We start from the raw sequence: 22,618 nt of genomic DNA, 5'->3' as shown, positions 1-22,618 counted from the left end.
AAGAATGAGAGGCGATCTTATTGAAACATATAAGATTGAGAAGGGGTTGGATCGGGTGGATGCGGGGAAGATGTTCCCGATGATGGGTGAAACTAGAACTAGGGGGCATAGTCTTAGAATAAGGGGCTGCTCTTTCAAAACTGAGATGAGGAGGAACTACTTCACTCAGAGGGTGGTAGGTCCATGGAATATGCTGCCCCAAAAAGCTGTAGAAGCTACATCATTACATAAATTTAAAACAGAAATAGACAGTTTCCTAGAAGTAAAGGGAATTAAGGGTTACGGGGAGCGGGCAGGAATGTGGACGAGTCTAGGTTCGGATCGGTCATGGCCCTGTGGGTAGCGGAGCAGGCCCAGGGGCCGTGTAGCCTGATCCTGCTCCTATTTTGTGTGTCTAATTCTGTTAGATTTAGGAGATGGTTCTGTGATAGTGGATTGGCGGTTAGGATCAGATCAGCCATGATCTTATTGAATGGCGGAGCAGGCTCGAGGGGCCGATTGGCCTACTCCTGGCTCCTATTTCTTATGTTCTTATGTACAGTGTAAGTTAACTAAATCTGGCCATGGTGAGCCCGCAGAAGGTTGGTGTTGTTGTTGGTACTTTTGGTGTGCCTGATGCTGCTGGTGTTGGGGCTCATCGTGGTCCAATTCTGAGGACCAAGGTGAGACAGTATAAAGGACACCCATGTTGATGGAATAGATGGCAGGTGAAGTACAGATGACAGAAGCAATGGTGAGCAAGTTCTTCCAATGAGGTGACACTGGATGGAGACATTGCTGGAAAGACTTGTAGCCTGCAGAATCTGTGCTGGAAATGGACTGAGCAACAGCTTCTGCCTGAGGAAAGTGATCCTCTGTCAGGTGGGATCTTTTACTGTACATTTGATGCTGCCAAGTAATCAGCTGGAGCAATGGCCACGGAACTCCCGCCTCAGGCTGACAGACGTGGTTCCCGAGCTGCGTGAATCCCATGGCCATGCAGGGAAATGAAAAAAGTCAGTGAAAAAAGGCTCAAGTGCCTGCAAACTACCTGATAATGATTTCAATTAGGTCGCCCGCTGCTGCCAGTCAGGTTGGCTCCACGATGAAAATAACAACTTTGCCACCCGACCCGCCACCGATCACGCCCACTACCACCCCAGAAAAGTACGGCCTTAGAATCCTTAATTTGAGATAAAATTAGTAAGCATTTAGAAATGATTTGATTAATCAAGGGCAGCCAGCACGTATTTGTTAAAGGCAAATCACGCTTGGCAAATTCTATTTTTTTTTTGTTGAAGAAGTGACCGATTGGAAGATAAAGGAAATGTAGTAGATGTGGCGCATGCGGATTTTCAGAAGGTTCAGAATTTCAACAAATAAAAAAATCTTCAAAACAACAACACTGGCTGCCTCAACAAATGCTTGCTTTATTGATATGATGATTTCCATAATTGAAGTTCTAATAAACTATAAAACGATATATTTTTTAAATCACTGATTGAAAAATGATTTCGCTCACATCAGAATAGTTGCTGCTGGTTTTACTGGGCAGCACAGGGCACCCATCTGTGACTGTCCCTAACTATCCAGGGTGAAGGGGCAGTCCTGGCCTGTGGATGTACTGTACAACAGACTGTTTTAACACATGCTTTCCGCATATGAACTTGATAGGGAGCAGAAAGTCTTTATGTGGCTTTGTTGGTGATGCGATCAAACAACAGTGGCATTCAATAAAGAAATTGTTAAAAGGTTACCGTGTCAGTCGGATTAGACTCACTCTTGCTTCTGTTGTTCCAGCTGCTCAGGACATGGGATGGTGGGAGGCAGGGCTGGCTGGACTATCGAAGCAATTCCTCAACTGCAAAATATAACATTTCAGATTCTTTTAAAGAAATCTCACGCTTCCAATTTGTCCTCCTCATCATAAGATGAGCACCAGCTTGCCTTCCAACAAGCATCTGAGTGATGGGATGTTACCTTAGCAACGACATGCTAAGTGGATCTAAGCGAAGTGTCGGCGTTTCAGATGTTGTGACCGAGCCAAATTTGTTGCATCATGGCACCGGCTCCCGCCGTTTTAAAGAGCCGTGCTGGCAAGTGAATTGCCTCCTGCAGGAGTCTCACTTGCTGCATCTCCTCCACACGTTCACAGATGAAGCCTCTCTGCCATGCACTGACCTAGCAGTACCACACTGCCACTCATAGGAGAGAAACAAATATACATATAGGAGAGGAAACATGAGCAACCTGAAACAACTACTTTAAAAAGGCACCTCACCATATGGTGGCACAGAACAGAGCATCTAATTTACATAGGATTACATCGGATATACGGCACAGAAACAGGCCATTCGGCCCAACCAGTTTATGCCGGTGTTTATGCTCCACTCGAGCCTCCTCCCGTTTTTCCTCATTTAAATCTATAAGCATAACCCTCGATTCCCTTCTCCCTCATATGCTTGTCCAGCCTCCCCTTAAACGCATCCAAACTATTCGCTTCAACCACTCCCTGTGGTAGCGAGTTCCACATTCTCACCACTCTTTGGGTAAAGAAGTTTCTTCTGAATTCCCTATTGGATTTCTTGGTGACTATCTTATATTGATGGCCTCTAGTTATGCTCTTCCCCACAAGTGGAAACACTCTCTCTGTATCCACTCTATCAAAACCTTTCTTAATTTTAAAGACCTCTATTAGGTCACCCCTCAGCCTTCTTTTTTCCAAGAGAAAAGAGACCCAGCCTGTTTATCCTTTCCTGATAGGTATACCCTCGCAATTCTGGTATCATCCTTGTAAATCTTCTCTGCACCCTCTCCAGTGCCTCTATATCCTTTTTATAATATGGCGACCAGAATTGTACGCAGTACTCTTAAGTGTGGTCTAACCAAGGTTCGATACAGGTTTAGCATAACTTCCCTACTTTTCAATTCTACCCCTCTAGAAATAAACCCGAGTGCTTGGTTTGCTTTTTTTTTATGGCCTTGCTAACCTGTGTCGCTACTTTTAGTGATTTGTGTACTCCGAGATCCCTTTGTTCCTCTACCCCAGCTAGACTCGCACCAAGTAATAAGTGACCTCCCTATTCTTCCTACCAAAATGTAATACCTCACATTTATCTGTGTTGAGCTTCATTTGCCAATTATATGCCCATTCTGCAAGTTTATTAATGTCCTCCTGTAATTTGTTGCAGTCCTCCTCAGTATTGACTATTCCCCCCATTTGGTGTCATCTGCAAATTTAGAAATTGTGTTTTTGATTCCCAAGTCTAAATCGTTAATATAAATTGTGAACAACAGTGGTCCCAGCACTGATCCTTGCGGAACACCAGTACCCACCTTCTGCCACTGTGAATAGCTACCCTTTACTCCTACTCTCTGCTTTCTGTCTTGAAGCCAGCTAGCTAGCCATTCTGCTGCTTGTCCCCTGACTCCGCATTCTCTGACCTTGTTCATCAGTCTATTATGGGTTACCTTATCGAAGGCCTTTTGAAAATCCAGATAAATTACATCTACTGCATTACCATTGTCTACTGTCTGTTACCTCTTCAAAAAATTCAATGATTTTGGTCAAGTAAGACTTTCCCTTTTGAAATCCATGCTGACTATTCCTTATTATATTTTGGTTTCCAGATGTTCTTCTATTTTCTCCTTTAGTAGGGATTCCAATATTTTTCCTACCACCGATGTTAAGCTGACTGGTCTATAATTCCCTGGACATGTTCTATCCCCCTTCTTGAATATAGGTATTACGTTAGCTATCCACCAGTCTTCTGGCACTGCACCTTTTTCGAATGAATTATTAAATATGTTTAGTAATGCCTCTGTTATCTCTTCTAGATTCTTTTTAAATGCATGAATGCAATCCATCCGGACCAGGGATTTTATCCCCTTTGAGTTTGATTAGTTTATTTAATATATCCATTCTTTTTATTTTAAATGCAGTTATCTCATCATCCAAAGTCATGACCACCTGTTCTATCTTCCTGGTAAATACTGAAGCAAAATATTGATTTACTATTTCTGCCATCTCTCTATCGTTACCTGTGGTATTATCCTGACTATCTCTTAATGGCCCTGTTCCCATCCCAACCTTCCTTTTTTTAATTGATGTGCCTGTAAAATATTTTACTATTTTGTTTTAGGTTCCTTGATAATTTAATTTCATAGTTCCTCTTTGCCTTCCTAATTTTTTTTTGACTTATCTCCTAATCTCTTCGCAATCTCCCTTATCCTGCACTCCCCTGCTGTCTAAGTACTTAATGTATGCCTCTTTCTTACCCTCAATTGTTCCCTTATGGCTTTATTCATCCATGGAGTCTCATTAGTGTTTAGTTTGTTCTTTCCTTTTAGTGGAATATATTGTTCCTTGACTCTGTTGAACACCGTTTTAAATGTTTCCCAGTGCTGCTAGAAAAAATTAACAAGCAAATAACTCTGAATCTTTGCACAAATTTCCAAACTCGACCCATACGCCATAGTTATTTAAGGAACTATATTATGTGTACACTCTATATAATGGCAATACTATAGGTATGATATACCCACGGAAACCAATAGATACTAGGAGCGATTGCAAGACAGGAAACCCACAAAAGGGGTTTTAAACAAAGGGATGAAGTATGAGCACAAATGTGGAGCAGTTTAATATGTTATCTGAACCCCGAGTGCAGATTACAGGCATAAAAATGGCTTCCAGGTCTCCGGTTATAAAATAATATTTACTGTGGTGTTCATGGCAAGGCATTTTCCTGCTTGGATTCCGATGATTTATGATGGTTACCCTATCAGTTTAGTGACTACGATATAATTGAATGATAATTCAGACCCTCTTACTAAAAAATAACATGCTCAGTGATGCGCTATCAACAATACCAAAGACTACGAGATGGACTTAAATGAAGTAGGCTTTTATTGACTAAGAACTAGAGCATGCCTCTGCTAGTGAATCCATCCTAAGAGCTCCACGGGGAAGGGTGGTGAGTCACCTTTATACCCAGGCTTAGGGGTGGAGCCAGGGGCTGAGACATGCCTGGACTTGTACAGGGTTAACAGTGGTTTACCACACAGGCATGTACAGGTTAACAGTGGTTTACCACACTCAGCAGATAAGCATATTGTTCAGTTTTCTGATCACCTAACGCTGTTACAATTTACAGTGCAGCATCATTATCTTATTTATGCTAACTGATAAAGCAAAACTTTCACGACAAAATTTAGTAACTGGATTCGCAGCAAACGGGGGAAAAGTACAAGTGGTAAACCGTGAACTGGAAGACGGGCGATCGTCAGGAGTCCAGTCCTGGATCGGGGAGTCAAAGTGAGGAAATGTTGGACTTGTAATGGCGTTCGGCTCTTGGATAGGTCCCACCTTCTGCCAAAGTCAAGGCAGAAGAGAGTGCAGGACACCACGTCTGGGTGGGATCATGAGCTCAGTGCAATGTTTACGCTGCTGATCATGAAAACTCAGTGGAAGACCTTGATGGCTATTCCTGCATTTTGTAAGAGACAGAAGTACGTGGGGGAGTGGCAAATCTTTTGGCGTCCAGTTTACAATTCATAATTTCTGGACAATTTGCACAAAACCAGCTTGTCCAGTCCAAAAACAGGACGGGTGGACCAACAGACTTCAGTCTGATTTGTAAACATAACAACTTTATTGTGCCTTTAATGTAGTAAAAAAAGCATCTTACGGTGCTTCACTAATGTGTAATCAAAAGAAAATGAATGGTGAGCCAAAGGAGGAGAATATTAGGAATTCGCTCAAAGGCTTGGTCAAAAAAGCAGATTTTAAGTATTAAGTCTTAAAGGAAGAGAAGTAGAGGTAGGAGGCTTAAGGCAGAGAACTCCAGTGTGTGGTGTCTAGGCAGCTGAAGACATGACCGCCATTGGTGGGCCGAAGGAAAGAGGGAGAGGGGGAATGCAGAAAAGACTGGAGTCAGAGAAACATTGGTTCGGGGTTGAGGGATTGAAGGGTGGAATTAAGTTACAGAGATGGCAGGGGGAGGTGAGGCTATGAAGGGATTTAAACAGGAGGTTGAGAATATTAAAATAGGAGGTGTTGGGGGACCAGGGGCCAATGTAGGTCAGTGAGCACAGGGGTGATAGATGAGCGGGGCTTGGAGCAGGACAGGATATGGGCAGCAAAGATTTGGATGACCGAAGTCTATGAAGAGTGGAGGTTGGGAGGCTAACCAGGAGAGTATTGTAATAGTCAATCCTGGAGGGGCCAAAGGCATAGATGAGGTTTGCAGCAGCAGATGGTGGGCAATGTTACAGGATATGGAATTTAGCAGTCTTTGCAATGGAGAGGATATGGGGTCAGAAGGTCAGCTCAAGGTCAAATAGGACACTAAGGGCTGGATTTTGCCAATGGGGAACTTTTGGAGGCGGGACTCCCACTTGTCGGGTTTTAGTCCCGCCTCCATCGACTTCTGGCCAACCCACGCTATTTTCCCTTAATTGAATTTGTTAGCTGGCGGGATTAGCAGGCCAATTAAGGGGAAGCCGGTTACAGAGAACGTCAACGTATGACGTTTCATCTGTCAACATTTTTTGGCAGATGAATTGTCATCGTTTGACAGCTCTGTGAAGCTGTCAAACACTGACATTCTCTGTAGTTTGATGAGTCCTTGTATTCAAGACTCATCAAACCTCTTTCTTTAGCAGAAATTAGATGGTTGTTGCATTGGAGAATGCAGCAGCCATCTGTCATCTCTGCCGCGGAGTTGCAAGACTCTCCGCATCCCCAACGATTGAAGCCTGCAGGAAGAAACAAAGGTTAGTAAACTTTTTCTAACACTTTCCACTTACCTCACATACTCATCTCTCCACACTTGTACCCATTACTTACCTTCACAGTGCACTTTCGCACCCTTCCGACCCCCGCAGATCCACTGCTCGCCTCAGTGACCCTGGCAGGGTTCACAGCCTTCGGGAAGCCCGCACTTGTGTGGATAAAATGGGGATAATCCTCTTATCTGCCTGTTAACTACCTGTTAACAGGCAGAAGTAGTTAAGCGGCTGTAATCCCCTTCCTGCCTCCAGGAGACGGCACCCGGCGCAGGTCGGCTACCCGCCTCCTGGGAAGATGGCACGGAGGCGGGTTGGAGCGGGATCGGTACCCGCCCCCAGATGCTGCCATTTTCCCGGCAGTCCCGCCTCCCCAGGGCTGGCAAGATCGTGCCCTAAGGTTACGACAGTCTGGTTCAGACTGAGGCAGTGGCCAAGGAGAGGGCTGATATAGATGTCGAGGGCACAGAGTGCATGGTGTGGACTGACCTGGGAATAACAACTGTGGCGGTTCTGATGAAAGGTCATTGACTTGAATCATTAACCCTACCTTCCTCTCTCCACAGATGCTGACTGACCTGCTAAGTGTTTCTAGCATTTTCTGCTTTTATTGCAAAATCTGGACTTCCCCAACAAAAACTGTTGTGTGAATCCCATCAGCACCAGAAACTGCAGTGATTCAAGAAGACCGAGCACCACCACCACCACCTTCTCAGGGTCACTCATAAAAAATATGCATTTGCAGCATAACCTGCATCTTGAGAAAAAACTAAATGATAAGTGAGTTTTTCAAATGAAATGAGGATTGGGAGAGCTTTAGAAACTAGCAAAGGATGACCCCAAAAAATGATAAAAAAAGGGAGAAAATAGGATAGTAAACTAGCAAGAAATATAAAAACAGATTGTAAGAGCTTCTACAAGTATGTAAAAAGGAAGAGAGTAGCAAAAGTAAACATTGGTCCCTTAGAGGCTGAGACAGGAGAAATTATAATCGGAATAGGAAATGGCAGAGACTTTAAACAAATATTTTGTACCTGTCTTCACAGTAGAAGACACAAAAAGAAAAATAGTGGGGAACCAAGGGGCTAATGAGAGTGAGGAACTTAAAGTAATTAAGATCAGTAGAGAAAAAGTACTTGAGCAACTAATGGGACTAAAAGCCAACAAATCCCCTGGACCTGATGGCCGACATCCTAGGGTTCTAAAAGAGGTGGCTGCAAAGATAGTGGTTGCATTGGTTGTGATCTTCCAAAAATTCCCTAGACTCTAGAATAGCTCCAGCAAATGTAACCCAGCTATTCAAGAAAGGAAGGAGAGAGAAAACAGGGAACTACAAGCCAGTTAGCCTGACATCAGTTGTCAGGAAAATGCTGGGATCCATTATTAAGGAAGTAGTAACAGGGCATTTAGAAAATCATAATATGATTAGGCAGAGTCAACATGGTTTTATGAAAATAAATTTGTTAAACACGATTTTCCTAAGAGTTTTTTGAGGATGTAACTAGCAGGGTAGATACAGTGGAACCAGTGGATGTAGTATATTTGGATTTCCAAAAGACATTCGATAAGGTGGCACATAAAAGGTTGTTATGCAAGATAAGAGCTCATGGGGTTGGGGGGTAATGTAATAGCATGGGTAGAGGGTTCGTTAACTGAAATAACACAAAGAGTAGGGATATAAACATGTCATTTTCAGGTTGGCAGGCTGTAACTAGTGGGGTGCCGCAAGGCCTCAGCTATTTACAATTTATATTAATGACTTAGATGAAGTCATCACCCCTCTCCTCAAAAACCAACCCTTGACTCCTCCGTCCTTGCGAACTAACACCTCATCTCCCACCTCCTTTTCCTCTCCAATGTCCTTGAACTTGTTGTCGCCTCCCAAATCCGTGCCCATCTTTCCCGCAATTCCATGTTTTAATCCCTCCAATCAGGTTTCCATTCCTGCCACAGCACCGAAACAGCTCTCATGAAAGTCACAAATTATATCCTTTGTGACTGTGACAAAGGTAAACTATCCCTCCTCATCCTTCTTGACTTGTCTGCAGCCTTTGACACGGTTGACCACTCCATCCTTCTCCAACGCCTCTCCACTGTCGTCCAGCTGGGTGGGACTGCACTCGCCTGGTTCCATTCTTATCTAATTGTAGCCAGGTAATCACCTGCAATGGCTTCTTTTCCCACTCCCGCATCGTTACCTCTGGTGTGCCCCGAGGATCTATCCTTGGCCCCCTATTTCTCATTTACATGCTGTCTCTTGGCGACATCATCCAAAAACAGTGTCAGTTTCATGTGTACGCTGACGACACCCAGCTCTACCTCACCACCACTTCTCTCGACCCCTCCACGGTCTCTAAATTGACACAATGCTTGTCCGACATCCAGTTCTGGATGAGCAGAAATTTTCTCCAATTAAATATTGGGAAGACCGAAGCCATTGTTTTCAGTCCCCGCCACAAACTCCATTCCCTAGCCACTGACTCCATCCCTCTCCCTAACAAGTGTCTGAGGCTGAACCACACTGTTCTCAATCTTGGTGTCATATCTGACCCTGAAATAAGCTTCCAACCATATAACCACGGCATAGCCAAGACCGCATATTTCCACCTCCGTAACATCACCCGTCTCCACCCTTGACTCAGCTCATCCGCTGCTGAAACCCTCATCCATGCCTTTGTTACCTCTAGACTTGACTATTCCAATGTACATCCTGGCTGACCTCCCATGATCTACCCTATGTAAACTTGAGATCATCCAAAACTCTGCTGCCTGTGTCCTAACTTCCATTCACCCATCACCCCTGTGCTCGCTGACCTACATTGACTCCCGATTAAGCAACACCCCGATTTCAAAATTCTCATCCTTGTCTTCAAATTCCTCCATGGCCTCGCCCCTCCCTATCTCTGTAATCTCCTCCCCCCAGAGATATCTGCGCTCCTCTAATTCTGCCCTCTGGAGCATCCCTGATTATAATCGTTCAACCATTGGTGGCCATGTCTTCTGTTGCCTAGGCCCTAAGCTCTGGAATTCCCGGCCTAAACCTCGCCACCTCTCTTTCCTCCTTTAAGACACTCCTTAAAACCTACCTCTTTGACCAAGCATTTGGTCACCTGCCCTAATTTCTCCTTTTGTGGCTCGGTGTCACATTTTGTGTCTTATAATACTCTTGTGTTGTTGTTGTTATTGTTGAAGGGACCGAGTGTAATGTATTCAAATTTGCTGACGCTACAAAGCTAGGTGGGAAGGTAAGCTGTGAGGAGCATACAAAGAGCCTGCAAAGGGATATAGACAGGTTAAGTGAGTGGGCAATAAAGGTGGCAGATGGAATATAATGTGGGGAAATGTGAGGTTATTCACTTTGGTAGGAAGAATAGAAAAACAGCATATTTTTTTAAATGGTGGGAAACTATTAAATGTTGGTGTTCAGAGAGATTTAGGTGTCGTTGTACAGGAAACACAGAAAGCTAGCATGCAGGTACAGCAAGCAATTAGAAAGACAAATGGCATGTTGGCCTTTATTGCAAGGGGGTTGGAGTATAAGAGTAAGGAAGTCTTGCTTCAATTGTACAGGGCTTTGGTAAGACCACACCTGGAATACTGTGCATAGTTTTGGCCTCCTTATCGGAGGAAGGCTATACTTGCCTTAGAGGCGGTGCAACAAAGGTTCACTAGATTAATTCCTGGGATGAGAGGGTTGTGGAGAGATTGAGCAGAATGAGAGGTGATCTCATTGAAAACATACAAGATTCTGAGGAGGATTGACAGGATAGATGCAGAGAGGTTGTTTCCCCTGGTTGGGGAGTCTAGAACTAAGGGGCATAGTCTCAGGATAAGGGGTCAGCCAGTTAAGACTGAGATGAGGAAGAATTTCTTCCCGCAGAGGGTTGTGAATCTTTGGAATTATCTACCCCAAAGGGCTGTGGATGCTGAATCGTTGAGTATATTCAAGGCTGAGATAGATTTTTGGATTCATGGGGAATCAAGGGATCTGGGGACAGGGCGGGAAAGTGGAGTTGAGGTTGAAGATCAGGTATGATCTTACTGAATGGTGGAGCAGGCTCGAGGGGCTGTATGGCCTACTCCTGCTCGTTATACTTTTGTTCTTATATATTCTTAAATCCGCTCAGTAAACTAGACTAAAATGCGCCATCCACGCAGGGAGCTACTTAACCATAGAATAGAAACATTAAAATAAACTCAATAAACATCGCGGCAAATATATACATTGCAGGGGAAAATGAGAGTTTGCTAAAAGATCATTACGTCTCCATTCTTGCGCGAGAACAACTCTGAAAATCTAGTTGCCAACCTCAACACGGTGAAGAGCAAGTGGCAATGTCGTGCTTTGTAATTATAACTCGGAGGGAGTCTCTTGATAACTGTTGACCTGCAGTTTACTTTGCACAAGTCCAATCGACAAGACAAGGAGACAGAATGCAACCTTAAAAAAGGCCCCCGGGTGTTTGGAGCCAGTCCCTGGTGCCCAGCAGGGCTGCACTCGCTCAAACCCCACACAATAAGTAACAGGCGCTGTATCCAGAAACCTTACTTGTTGCAGATGTGAGACGCTGTGTCTTTTTTCCTCTCTCTCTCTGACTTGCCCTTTAATCTTTTCACTTTAGCCTCAACAGCCCAACGAGTGCACCGCAACAGAGACCGGACAAGATGAGCTCTCCTGGTTCAGGTTCCTGAGTCACCAGCTCCTCTACAGGAAGAAATGTGCAAACGCCAACAGGCACACTGCTTGCTGCTGTGTGGTCGCACTGCTCTTTCACTGCAATCGTGCTGGCCGCGAGTGAACATCAAAAATGCAACAAAAAAAGTCCTGCAATACAGAGCTCCCAACTTCAGGCAAAAACTTTGTAGCACTTAATCCTGGATAAGAATTTGGCAATTCTTGATGTCGGTATATTCTACATGATGATGTGTGGGGTTTATTTTCAGGGGGCGGGGGGTTGACCCTCGCAACTTGTGATTGTTGGCACTTGACTTGGTGCATTGGATTGGACAACCAAATTTTAATTTGATTTACTAAGGATTATTTAAGGTTTTATTAGTTACAGCCTATTTGTTTATTTTTGACTGGTCCTACCAAAAGAGAGGACTTGGTGCATCTGCCAGCATTTTGGAGTAGATTTTTACATATACACAAATATTTTCTGATGTGTATATTACTTAATATGAGACAATATACCTTTGGTTTTGGTCTCAAAATGAATCACTGATAAATATATGATAGTATAATTTAATAGAAAGAAAGAAATACTTGCATTTATATAGCGCCTCTCACAACCACCGAACGTCCCAAAGCGCTTTACAGCCAATGAAGTACTTTTTGGAGTGTAGACACTGTTGTAATGTCAGCAATGCGGCAGCCAATTTGCACACAGCAAGCTCCCACAAACAGCAATGTGATTATGACCAGATAATCTGTTTTAGTGATGTTGATTGAGGGATAAATATTGGCCAGGACAGCAGGGATAGCTCCCCTGCTTTTCTTCAAAATAATGTAATGGGATCTTTTACATCCACTTGAGAGAGCAGACATTTAACATCTCTCCGAAAGATGGCACCTCCGACAGTGCAGCACTCCACTGCAGGATCAGACTAGATTTTTGTGCTCAGAGTCTCATTCTGATTCAGAGGCAAGGGTGCTACCAACTGAGCCACAGTTGACACTGGCAGAATATAGCTCTTTGTTACAGTACCTCCCAAATCTGCACACGCCCCCACCTAGAAGGACAAGCATGGCAGGTGCATGGGAACACCATCACCTCCAAGTCCCCCTCAGAGTCATACACCATCCCGACTTGGAAATATATTGTTCTTTCATTGTCGCTGGGTGAAAATCCTGGAACTCGCTGCCTAACAACTGTGGGAGCATCTTCACCACACAGACTGCAGTGGTTCAAGAAGGCGGCCCATCACTACCTTCTCAAGGGCAACTAGAGATGGACAATAAATGCCGGACTGGCTGGCGATGCCCATTTCCCGAGAATGAACAAAATAAAAAAATTACCACGGAGACTCACAATCTTCATCAGAAGATCGGAAATTTTGTATCCATCTCTCGAAATTCCCCGTTCAAATTCCTCCCTGTGCAGTTTCCACCTTTCTCACAACATCGAAACATCTCGGCCAAAATTGCAAATAGCATCTGTGACTGTGCTTTTTCCCTCCTCGTTCTCTTTGTAGCTTCATTAAAGCTGTCCATGCCATCCTCCCCCTTTACCTCTCTTCTGTCTTTGATCTTCACAGGACTCCCTGCGCAAAGTTCCATTCTGACCTATCTGAACACAGCAAGTGCATCTGCAGTATACATAGTATTACAACATGAAAACAGACCATTTGGCCCAAACATGCTATGTTAGTGTTTATCCTGAACACAAGCAATAGTCCTAATTCCATGTGACCCCCGATCCCATATCCCTTTATTGGAACAAACTTGCATTTGTATAGCGCCTTTCATGACCTCAGAACATCCGAAAGTGCTTTACAGCCAATGGAGTACTTTGGAAGTGTAGGGCTGGATTTTGCCAATGGGGAGCTTTTGGGGACGGGATTCCCACTTGTCAGGTTTCAGTCCCGTCTCCATCAACTTCTGGTCAACCCACGCTATTTCCCCTTGACTGACCTTGTTAAGCCCGCCCAGCGGGCTTAGCAGGCCAATTAAGGGAAAGCTGATTACAGAGGATGTCAGCGTATGACGTTTCATCTGTCAAAAATTTTTGACAGATGAATTGTCATCGTTTGACAGCTCTGTGAAGCTGCCAAACAGTGACATTCTCTGTAGTTTGATGAGTTCTTGAATTCAAGACCTCATCAAACCTCTTTCTTTTGCAGAAATTAGATGGTTGTTGCATTGGAGAATGCAGCAGCCATCTGTCATCTCTGCCGCGGAGGTGCAAGACTCGCCGCATACCCAACGATTGAAGCCTGCAGGAAGAAACAAAGGTAAGTAAACTTTTTCTAACACTTTCCACTTACCTCACATACTCACCTCTCCACACTTGCACCCATCATTTACCTTCACACCCCTCCGACCCCCGCAGACCCACTACTCGCCTCGGTGACCCTGGCGGGGCTCGGAGCCTTCAGGAAGCCCGCACTTGTGTGGGTAAAATGGGGATAATCCTCTTATCTGCCTGTTAACTACCTGTTAACAGGCAGATAAGTGGCTGTAATCTCCTTCCCGCCTCCAAGGAGATGGGACCCGGCGTGGGTCGGCTACCCACCTCCTGGCAAGATGGCACGGAGGCGGGTTGGGGATGGGTTGGACATCCTCCCCCAAATTCTGCCATTTTCCTGGCAGTCCCGCCTCCATACCCACCTCCCCAGGGCTGGCAAGATCGCGCCCCATGTCACTGTTGTAATGTATTGAAATATGGCAGCCAATGTGCACACAAGGTCCGACAAAGAGCAATGTGACAAATGACCAGATAATCGATTTTAGTGATGTTGATTGAGAGATAAATGTTGGACAGGACAAAGGGCGAACTCCCCTGCTTTTCTTTGAAAATTGCCATGGGATCTTTTACATCCACCTGAGAGGGCAGATGGGTTTAACATCTCATCTAAAAGATAGGACCTCTGACAGTGCTGCACTCCCTCAGTACTACACTGAAGTGTCAGCCTGGATTATGTGTTCAGGTCCCTGGAGTGGGGCTTGAACCCCTAACTTTGACTCAGAGGCGAGAGTTAGCCAAAACTGACACCTATCTAACCTGTTCTTAAATGTTAACATGGTATCTGCTTCAGGCACTAACTCTGGTAGTGGATTCAGCAGCCTCACAACCCTCTGTGTAAAATCTCATACGCGTAATCTTATATCTACGTCCCCTTGTTCTAGACCCCTCAAACACACAGAACTGTCTATTTCTATCTACCCTGTCCCATTTCTTCATAATTTTAAACACCTCTATCAATTCACCATGTAATCCCCTTTCTTCTAATGAAAGACACCCAATTCTTCAAGTCTTTTTTTGTATTTATATTTCTTCATACCAGGCAGCATCCTTGTGAATTTGTACTGTTACCTCAACATATGTCCTATAGTGTGGAGCCCAAAATTGCACACAGTACTCCAACTGTGGAGCTACTAGGTCACCATTACATCTTGTCTTTTATATTCTATGGAGGGGGGATTTTCTTCCGTGATCCAGAACACTGGAAACAGTGGGAAAATGGAACGACAAGGCCTCATCACCTGACCATACTAACAGGTATTCCCTCCCCCTGTCCTGGCCGGGACTACCACTGCTGCACCTTTCCTGCCCTCCACACGCAAATGGTGGTGAAGAGGCAGGCCCCAGGTCCTAGCTCATTTCTTTCTTTCCGATACTTCCTGGAGTCACCATGGGGAAGGTGGCAGTGGGTTCTAGATAGCAGCAGTAACTGCGCTGAGAGAGCCTTTTGGCAGCCACTTCTCTCTCCTTTCTCTCCCCAATGACATATCTGTTGAAGGCCTCAGTCTCCTCCATGGTCTTGATTTCTGATCTACAGGGTGCTTCTGCCGCTTTAAAGGTCCCTTGCTAGATCTTCTGATGCTGCAGTGGCATCCCCAGTGGAGTTTCCCCCTTTGCACTTGGCAGGCTCGCCGTTGAAGGCAAGAATCCCACGGAGCCTGCCATACATACTTAATGGTTCCCGAGCACTGACTCTATCCCTCTCCCTGGTCATTGTCTGACGCTGATCGAGACCGTTCACAACCTTGGCGTCCTATTTGACCCTGAGATGAACTTCCAACCACATATCTGCTCCATTACCAAGACTGCCTACTTCCATCTCCAAAACATCGCCCGTCTGCGCCCCTGCCTCAGCTCATCTGCTTCTGAAACCCTCATCTGTGCCTTTTTTACCTCTAGATTCGACTATTCCAATGCTCTTCAGGCCGTCCTCCCATCCTCTACCCTCCATAAACTTGAACTCATCCAAAACTCTGCTGCCAGTATCCTAACTCGCACCAACCTCCGTTCACCCATCATCCCTGTGCTCGCTGACCTATATTGGCCCCCGGTCTGGCAATGCCTCAGTTTTAAAATTTTCATTCTTGTTTTCAAATCCCTCCAAGGCCTTGCACCTCCCTGTCTCTGTAATCTCCGCCAGCCCTACAACCCTCCAAGATCGTTGCACTCCTCCAATGCTGGCCTCTTGTTCATCCTCGATTTTAATCAATCCACCTGCTCACTGATGCCCAGTTTGGGTTCCGCCAAGACCACTCAGCTCCAGACCTCATTACAGCCTTGGTCCAAGCATGGACAAAGGAGCTGAATTCCAGAGTAGAGGTGAAAGTGACTGCCTTGACATCAGGGCAGCATTTGCCCGAGTAAAACTGAAGTCAATGGGAATCGGGGGGAAAACTCTCTACTGGCTGAAGTCATACCTAGCACAAAGGAAGATGGTTGTGGTGGTTGGAGGCCAATCATCTCAGCCCCAGGACATTGCTGCAGGAGTTCCTCAGGGCAATGTCCTAGACCTAACCATATTCAGCTGCTTCATCAATGACCTTCCCTCCAACTTAAGTTCAAAAATGGGGATGTTCGCTGATGACTGCACAGTGTTCAGCACCATTCACAACTCCTCAGATAATGAAGCAGTTCATGTCCGCATGCAACAAGACCTGGACGACGTTCGGGCTTGGGCTGATAAGTGGCAGGTAAGATTTGCACCACACAAGTGTCAGGCAATGACTATCTCCAACAAACGAGAGTCTAACCACCGCCCCATGACATTCAATGGCATTACCATTGCCGAATCCCCCACCATCAACATCCTGGGGGGTCACCATTAACCAGAAACTTAACCGGTCCAGCCACATAAATACTGTGGCAACAAGAGCAGGTCAGAGGCTAGGTATTCTGCGGCGAGTGTTTCACCTCCTGACTCCCCAAAGCCTTTCCACCATCTACAAGGCACAAGTCAGGAGTGTGATGGAACACTCTCCACTTGCCTGTATGAGTGCAGTTCCAACAACACTCAAGAAGCTCGACACCATCCAGGACAAAGCAGCTCACTTGATTGGCACCCCATCCACCACCTTAAACATTCACTCCCTCCACCACCGGCATACCGTGGCTGCAGTGTATACCATTAGACCAGTACATTGAGGAGCCAATTAGGGAACAGGCTATTCTAGATTGGGTATCGTGCAATGAGAAGGGGTTAATTAATAATCTTGTTGTGCAGGGTCCTTTAGGAAAGAGTGACCATAACATGATACAATTCTTCATTAAAATGGAAAATGAAGAATTCCAATCCGAAACTAGGGTCCTAAATCTAAACAAAGGAAACTACGATGGTATGAGGAGTGAGTTGGCTATAATAGATTGGGGAGCTTCAATAAAAGGCATAATGGTGGATAGGCAATGGTTAACATTTAAGGAACGAATGCATGGATTGCAACAGTTATACATTCCTTTCTGGCGCAATAAAACAAAAGGAAAAGCAGCCCAACCATGGCTAACAAAAGAAATTAAGGATAGTATTAGATCCAAAGAGGAGTCATATAAAGTTGCCAGAAAAAGTAGCAAGCCTGAGGATTGGGAGCAGTTTAAAGTTCAGCAAAAAAGGGCCAAGAGATTGATTAAGATGGGAAAAATAGAGTATGAGAGTAAACATGCAAGGAACATAAAAGCGGATTGTAAAAGCTTCTACAAGTATGTAAAAAGAAAAAAAATAGTGAAGATAAATGTAGGTCCCTTACAGTCAGAAACGGGAGAATTTATAATGGGGAACAAGGAAATGGCTGAGCAATTAAACAAATACTTTGGTTCTGTCTTCACGGATGAGGACACAAATAACTTCCCAGAAATGCTAGGGAACCAAGGGTCTATTGAGAAGGAGGAATTAAAGGAAATTAGTATTAGTAAAAAAAATAGTGCTGGAGAAATTAATGGGACTGAAAGCTGATAAATCCCCAGGGCTTGATAATCCGCATCCCAGAGTACTATGGAAATAGTGGATGTATTGGTTGTCATCTTCCAAAATTCTATAGATTATGGAACAGTTCCTGAAGATTGGAGGGTGGCAAATGTAACCCCACTATTTAAAAAAGGAGGGAGAGAGAAAACAGGGAACTACAAACCGGTTAGCCCAACATCAGTAGTAGGGAAAATGCTAGAGTATTATAAAGGATGTGATAACAGGACACTTAGAAAATATCAACGGGATTAGACAAAGTCAACATGGATTTATGAAAGGGAAATTGTGTTTGACAAACCCACTGGAGTTTTTTGAGGATGTAACTGGTAGAATAGATAAGGGAGAACCAGTGGATGTGGTGTATTTGGATTTTCAGAAGGCCTTTGATAAAGTCCCACATAAGAGGTTAGTGTGCAAAATTAAAGCACATGGGATTGGGGGTAATCTACTGGCATGGATTGAAAATTGGTTAACAGACAGGAAACAGAGAGTAGGAATAAATGGGTCTTTTTCGGGGTGGCAGGCGGTGACTAGTGGGGTACCACAGAGATCAGTGCTTGGGCCCCAGCTATTCACAATATATATCAATGATTTGGATGAGGGAACCAAATGTAATATTTCCAAGTTTGCTGACGACACAAAACTAGGTGGGATTGTGAGTTGTGAGGAGGATGCAAAGAGGCTTCAAGGCCATTTAGACAAGTTGAGTGAGTGGGCAAATACATGGCAGATGCAGTATAACGTGGATAAATGTGAAGTTATCCACTTCGGTAGGAAAAACAGAAAGGCAGAGTATTATTTAAATGGTGATAGATTGGGAAATGCTGATGTACAAAGGGACCTGGGTGTCCTTGTACACCAGTTACTGAAAGCAAACATGCAGGTGCAGCAAGCAATTAGGAAGGCAAATGATATGTTGGCCTTTACATTGCAAGAGGAATTGAGTACAGGAGCAAGGACATCTCACTACAATTGTACAGGGCCTTGGTGAGACCACACCTGGAGTACTGTGTGCAGTTTTGGTCTCCTTACCTAAGAAAGGATATACGTGCCATAGAGGGAGTGCAGCAAAGGTTCACCAGACTGATTCCTGGGATGGGAGGACTGTCGTATGAGGAGTGATTGGGTCGACTAGACCTGTATTCACTAGAGTTTAGAAGAATGAGAGGGGATCTCATTGAAATGTATAAAATTCTGACAGGGCTAGACAGACTCGATGTTTCCCCTGGCTGGGGTTCTAGAACAAGGGGTCACAGTCTCAGGATACGGGGTAGGACATTTAGGACTGAGATGAGGAGAAATGTCTTCACTCAGAGGGTGGTAAACCTGTGGAATTCTCTACCACAGAAGGCTGTGGAGGCCAAGTCACTGAATATATTTAAGAAGGAGATAGATAGATTTCTAGACACAAAAGTCATCAAGGGGTATGGGGAGAGAGCGGCATTATGTTATTGAGATAGAGGATCAGCCATGATCATATTGAATGGCGGAGCAGGCTCGAAGGGCCAAATGGCCTTCTCCTGCTCCTATTTTTCTATGTTCTATGTTTTCTATCTACAAGATGCACTGCAGCAACTCGCCAAGGCTTCTTCGGCATACCTCCAAAACCCGCGACCTCTACCACCGAGAAGGACAAGGGCAGCAGGCACATGGGAACACCACCACCTCCAAGTTCCCCTCCAAATCACACACCATCCTGACTTGGAAGTATATCGCTGTTCCTTCATCGTTGCTGGGTCAAAATCCTAGAACTCCCTCCCTAACAGCACTGTGGGAGTTCCTTCACCACACAGACTGCAGCGGTTCAAGAAGGCGGCTCACCACCACCTACTCAAGGGCAATTAGGGATGGGCAATAAATGCTGGTCTTGCCAGCACTGCCCACATCCCATGAACGAACAAAAAAAATCCATTGGTGGCCATGTCTTCAGCTGCCTGGACCCTAGGCTCTGGAATTCCCTCCCTAAACCTCTCAGCCTCTCTACCTCTCTCTCTCCTTCATTAAGACAATCCTTAAAACCTATATTTTTGACAAAGATTTTGGTTACCTGTCCTAATATCTCCTTATATGGCTCGGTGTCAAATCTTGTTTGATAACGCTCCTGTGAAGCGTCTTAGAACGTTTTACTACATTAAAGGTGCTATATAAATGCAAGTTGTTGTTAATGAGCACCAACCCAGGTAAATGGATTAGGGCTGGGGTGGATCTAGAGGTGTGGATAGATGTCCCATCCCACTGGTACTCTGCCCCAAAGAGGAGAAACTCGATATTATTCCTCTTGCTGTAAAACCCAAAGGCTTTCCTCCACCATGCTGTCACTTCTGGGGTCCCCTAAAGATTCATCCTTAGCCGCCTACTCTTCATTATCGACATGCCATTTCCCTGATGGCATCATCTGCAGGCATGAAATCAGCTTTCACATGTATGCTGAAGTTACTCAGCTCCACCTCCTTGTCACTTCTCTTGACTGTGTCTGCGCTGTCAGAGCACTTGTCTGACATCAGTCTTGGATGGGTTACAACATCCTCCAGTTCAATACTGGGAAGACTGGAGTCATCGTCTTCAGCCTCCACCACAAACTGCACCCTTGCTACTGATTCCATCTCCCTTCCCACTGTGATGAAATATGCCATTCATCACTCATCTGTATTCTCTGTGTGATTGTGCCTGTGACTGTGGTTTAGTTTCAGTTTCATTTCCCTTACCTCAGTTCCGTTTCCTCACCTTGTATTGTATTGTGTGTAGGGCTCCGCCCATACCTGGCCCCTATGTAAGCAGGCTCAGCGTGCCTCACATCCAGTACTGCAGAACTCTGGATGGAAGACACCTCTCCACTGTGTGTTACCTTCTAAGTTAATAAAAGCCTTCTTTTGTTCCGCTAACATTGAGTCTCGGATTTATTGAGGCACATCAATTTTATTAACTTACTTTTCAACACAATGGATCAACTCTTGAAACCCGAACGTTTGGATTTGGACCAGCATGCTTCGGACGCATTGGCACGCTTCGGACACTGGTTTATGTGTATGGAATTCTTCCTGGACAATTCCGCAGCCGTCACAGGTGCTACGGACGCTGAAAGTATGAAACTCGGAATCCTGCGGAATTGGGTAAGCCACAGGGTTTACCCCCTCATCCAAGACGCCGACACGTACCCGGCCGCCTGCGACATCTTAAAGGCGCATTACCAGCAGCCTACGAATGAGGTGTATGCTAGGCATCTGCTCGCTACTCGCGCACAGCGACCTGGGGAATCGCTGGATTAGTTCCTAGTCACCCTGAAAACGCTTGGCAAAGACTGCAAGTGCCAAGGTGTAAAAGCCGCAGTGTACACTGACGAGCTTGTTCGCGATGCCTTCATCACAGGCCTCAGCTCCACTTACATCTGGCAGAGACTGCTGGAAAAAACGGGATTGGACCTGAAACAGGCTGTGGACACAGCGCGATCCCTGGATGTGGCCCAGAGAGACTCGGACGCCTACTCTTCAGCCCGCGCCGCCCACGCCACCACGTGTGCACCAAGGGCGGCACCATCTTGGAAGGCATCTTCCCCGCCCGGCAGCCCGACACCGTCGGGGCCCCGCTCTCCCCCCAGAAGCCCTACGACAGCCGCGACGCGTCGGGGACCCAACTGCTACTTCTGCGGGCAGTCAAAGCACACCAGAAACCTGTGCCCGGCGAAAGGCACCACCTGCTTTAAGTGCGGTAAGAAGGGGCACTTCGGGAAGGTGTGCAGAGGGAACCCCGCCGGAAAACCCGCCACCGCCGCGTGTGCGCCGTGGGAGCGGCCATCTTGGACGCCATCTTGCCCGACCTCGTGGGGTCCGCCATCTTGTGAGCAGACAGCGTGGATGCCATCTTGTCTCGATCAGGGCCCTACAGTGGCATCGGTCACAGTGGACCAGACCAGGCCGCACCCGCTATCCAAATCAATGGTGGACATCGAGGTAAACGGGTGCGGGGTTAAATGTTTAATTGACAGTGGAAGCATGGAGAGTTTTATCCACCCTGAACTAGCACAACAACTCTCCCTAAAGGTGGTTCCTACTCGGGGTACCATCTCTATGGCTGATAAAACCCAGACATCGACCATTATGGGTTACTGCACGGTACAATTGTCCGTTAACGGAACTGTATACGATAATTTTAAAGTACTAATCATGAAGAATCTATGTGCGAGCGTGATCTTGGGCCTGGATTTCCAGTGCCACCACCAAAGCATCACGCTCAATTACGGTGGGTCCCAGCCGCCCCTCACAGTGTGCGGTCTGGCTACCCTGAAGGTAAAGCCGCCTTCGCTATTCGCGAACCTTACCCCTAACTGCCGGCCAATAGTGACCAAAAGCAGGAGGTACAGCTGAGAGGACAGGCGGTTTATCGCGACCGAGGTAGACAGGCTCCTGAAGGAGCGCATTATTGAACGCAGCAACAGCCCGTGGCGTGCCCAAGTGGTGGTGGTAAGGGGTAGCGAGAAGAAACGGATGGTGATCGACTATAGCCAAACGATCAACAGGTACACCCAACTAGACGCCTACCCGCTACCCCGCATATCAGAAATGGTGAACCAAATCGCCCAATACCGGATGTTCTCCACCATCGACCTCAAGTCAGCGTACCACCAGCTCCCTATCAGACCAGAGGACCGCCCGTACACCGCCTTTGAGGCGAACGGACGCCTCTACCAATTCCTCAGAGTCCCCTTTGGGGTGACGAATGGGGTCTCGGTCTTCCAGAGGGAGATGGACCGCATGGTCGATGACCACCACTTGCAGGCAACCTTCCCCTACCTCGACAACGTCACCATCTGCGGTCACAACCAGCAGGATCACGACTCGAACCTCGAGAGGTTCCTGAAAACCGCACAAAAACTCAACCTCACTTACAACGAGGACAGGTGCATTTACAACACCATGCGCCTCTGCATACTAGG

At 45.8% G+C, this 22,618-nt stretch overlaps 1 protein-coding gene across 5 annotated transcripts in view; it reads right to left on the bottom strand.

The window, feature by feature from the left end:
* mtres1 (mitochondrial transcription rescue factor 1) overlaps positions 1-11,463 on the bottom strand; it is a 30,749-nt gene extending 19,286 nt beyond the window's left edge. For 2 of the 5 annotated variants that reach the window (XM_085997750.1, XM_085997751.1), the window contains exons 1-2: positions 11,318-11,463; positions 1,737-1,840 (exon numbers count right to left, since the gene is read on the bottom strand). The gene's annotated coding sequence lies outside the window, so the exon portion shown is untranslated. Of the gene's footprint in view, positions 1-1,736; positions 1,841-4,257; positions 4,387-11,317 lie in introns of all 5 variants that reach the window. The other 3 variants (XM_085997749.1, XM_085997752.1, XM_085997748.1) reach the window with 3 other exon arrangements.
* Positions 11,464-22,618: the final 11,155 nt, after the last annotated feature.

Source organism: Somniosus microcephalus, chromosome 9, assembly GCF_052327205.1.
Source record: "Somniosus microcephalus isolate GS21.2 chromosome 9, FLI_Smic_1.0, whole genome shotgun sequence".
NCBI lineage: Eukaryota > Metazoa > Chordata > Chondrichthyes > Squaliformes > Somniosidae > Somniosus > Somniosus microcephalus.
This window is presented reverse-complemented; position numbering and strand designations above follow the sequence as displayed.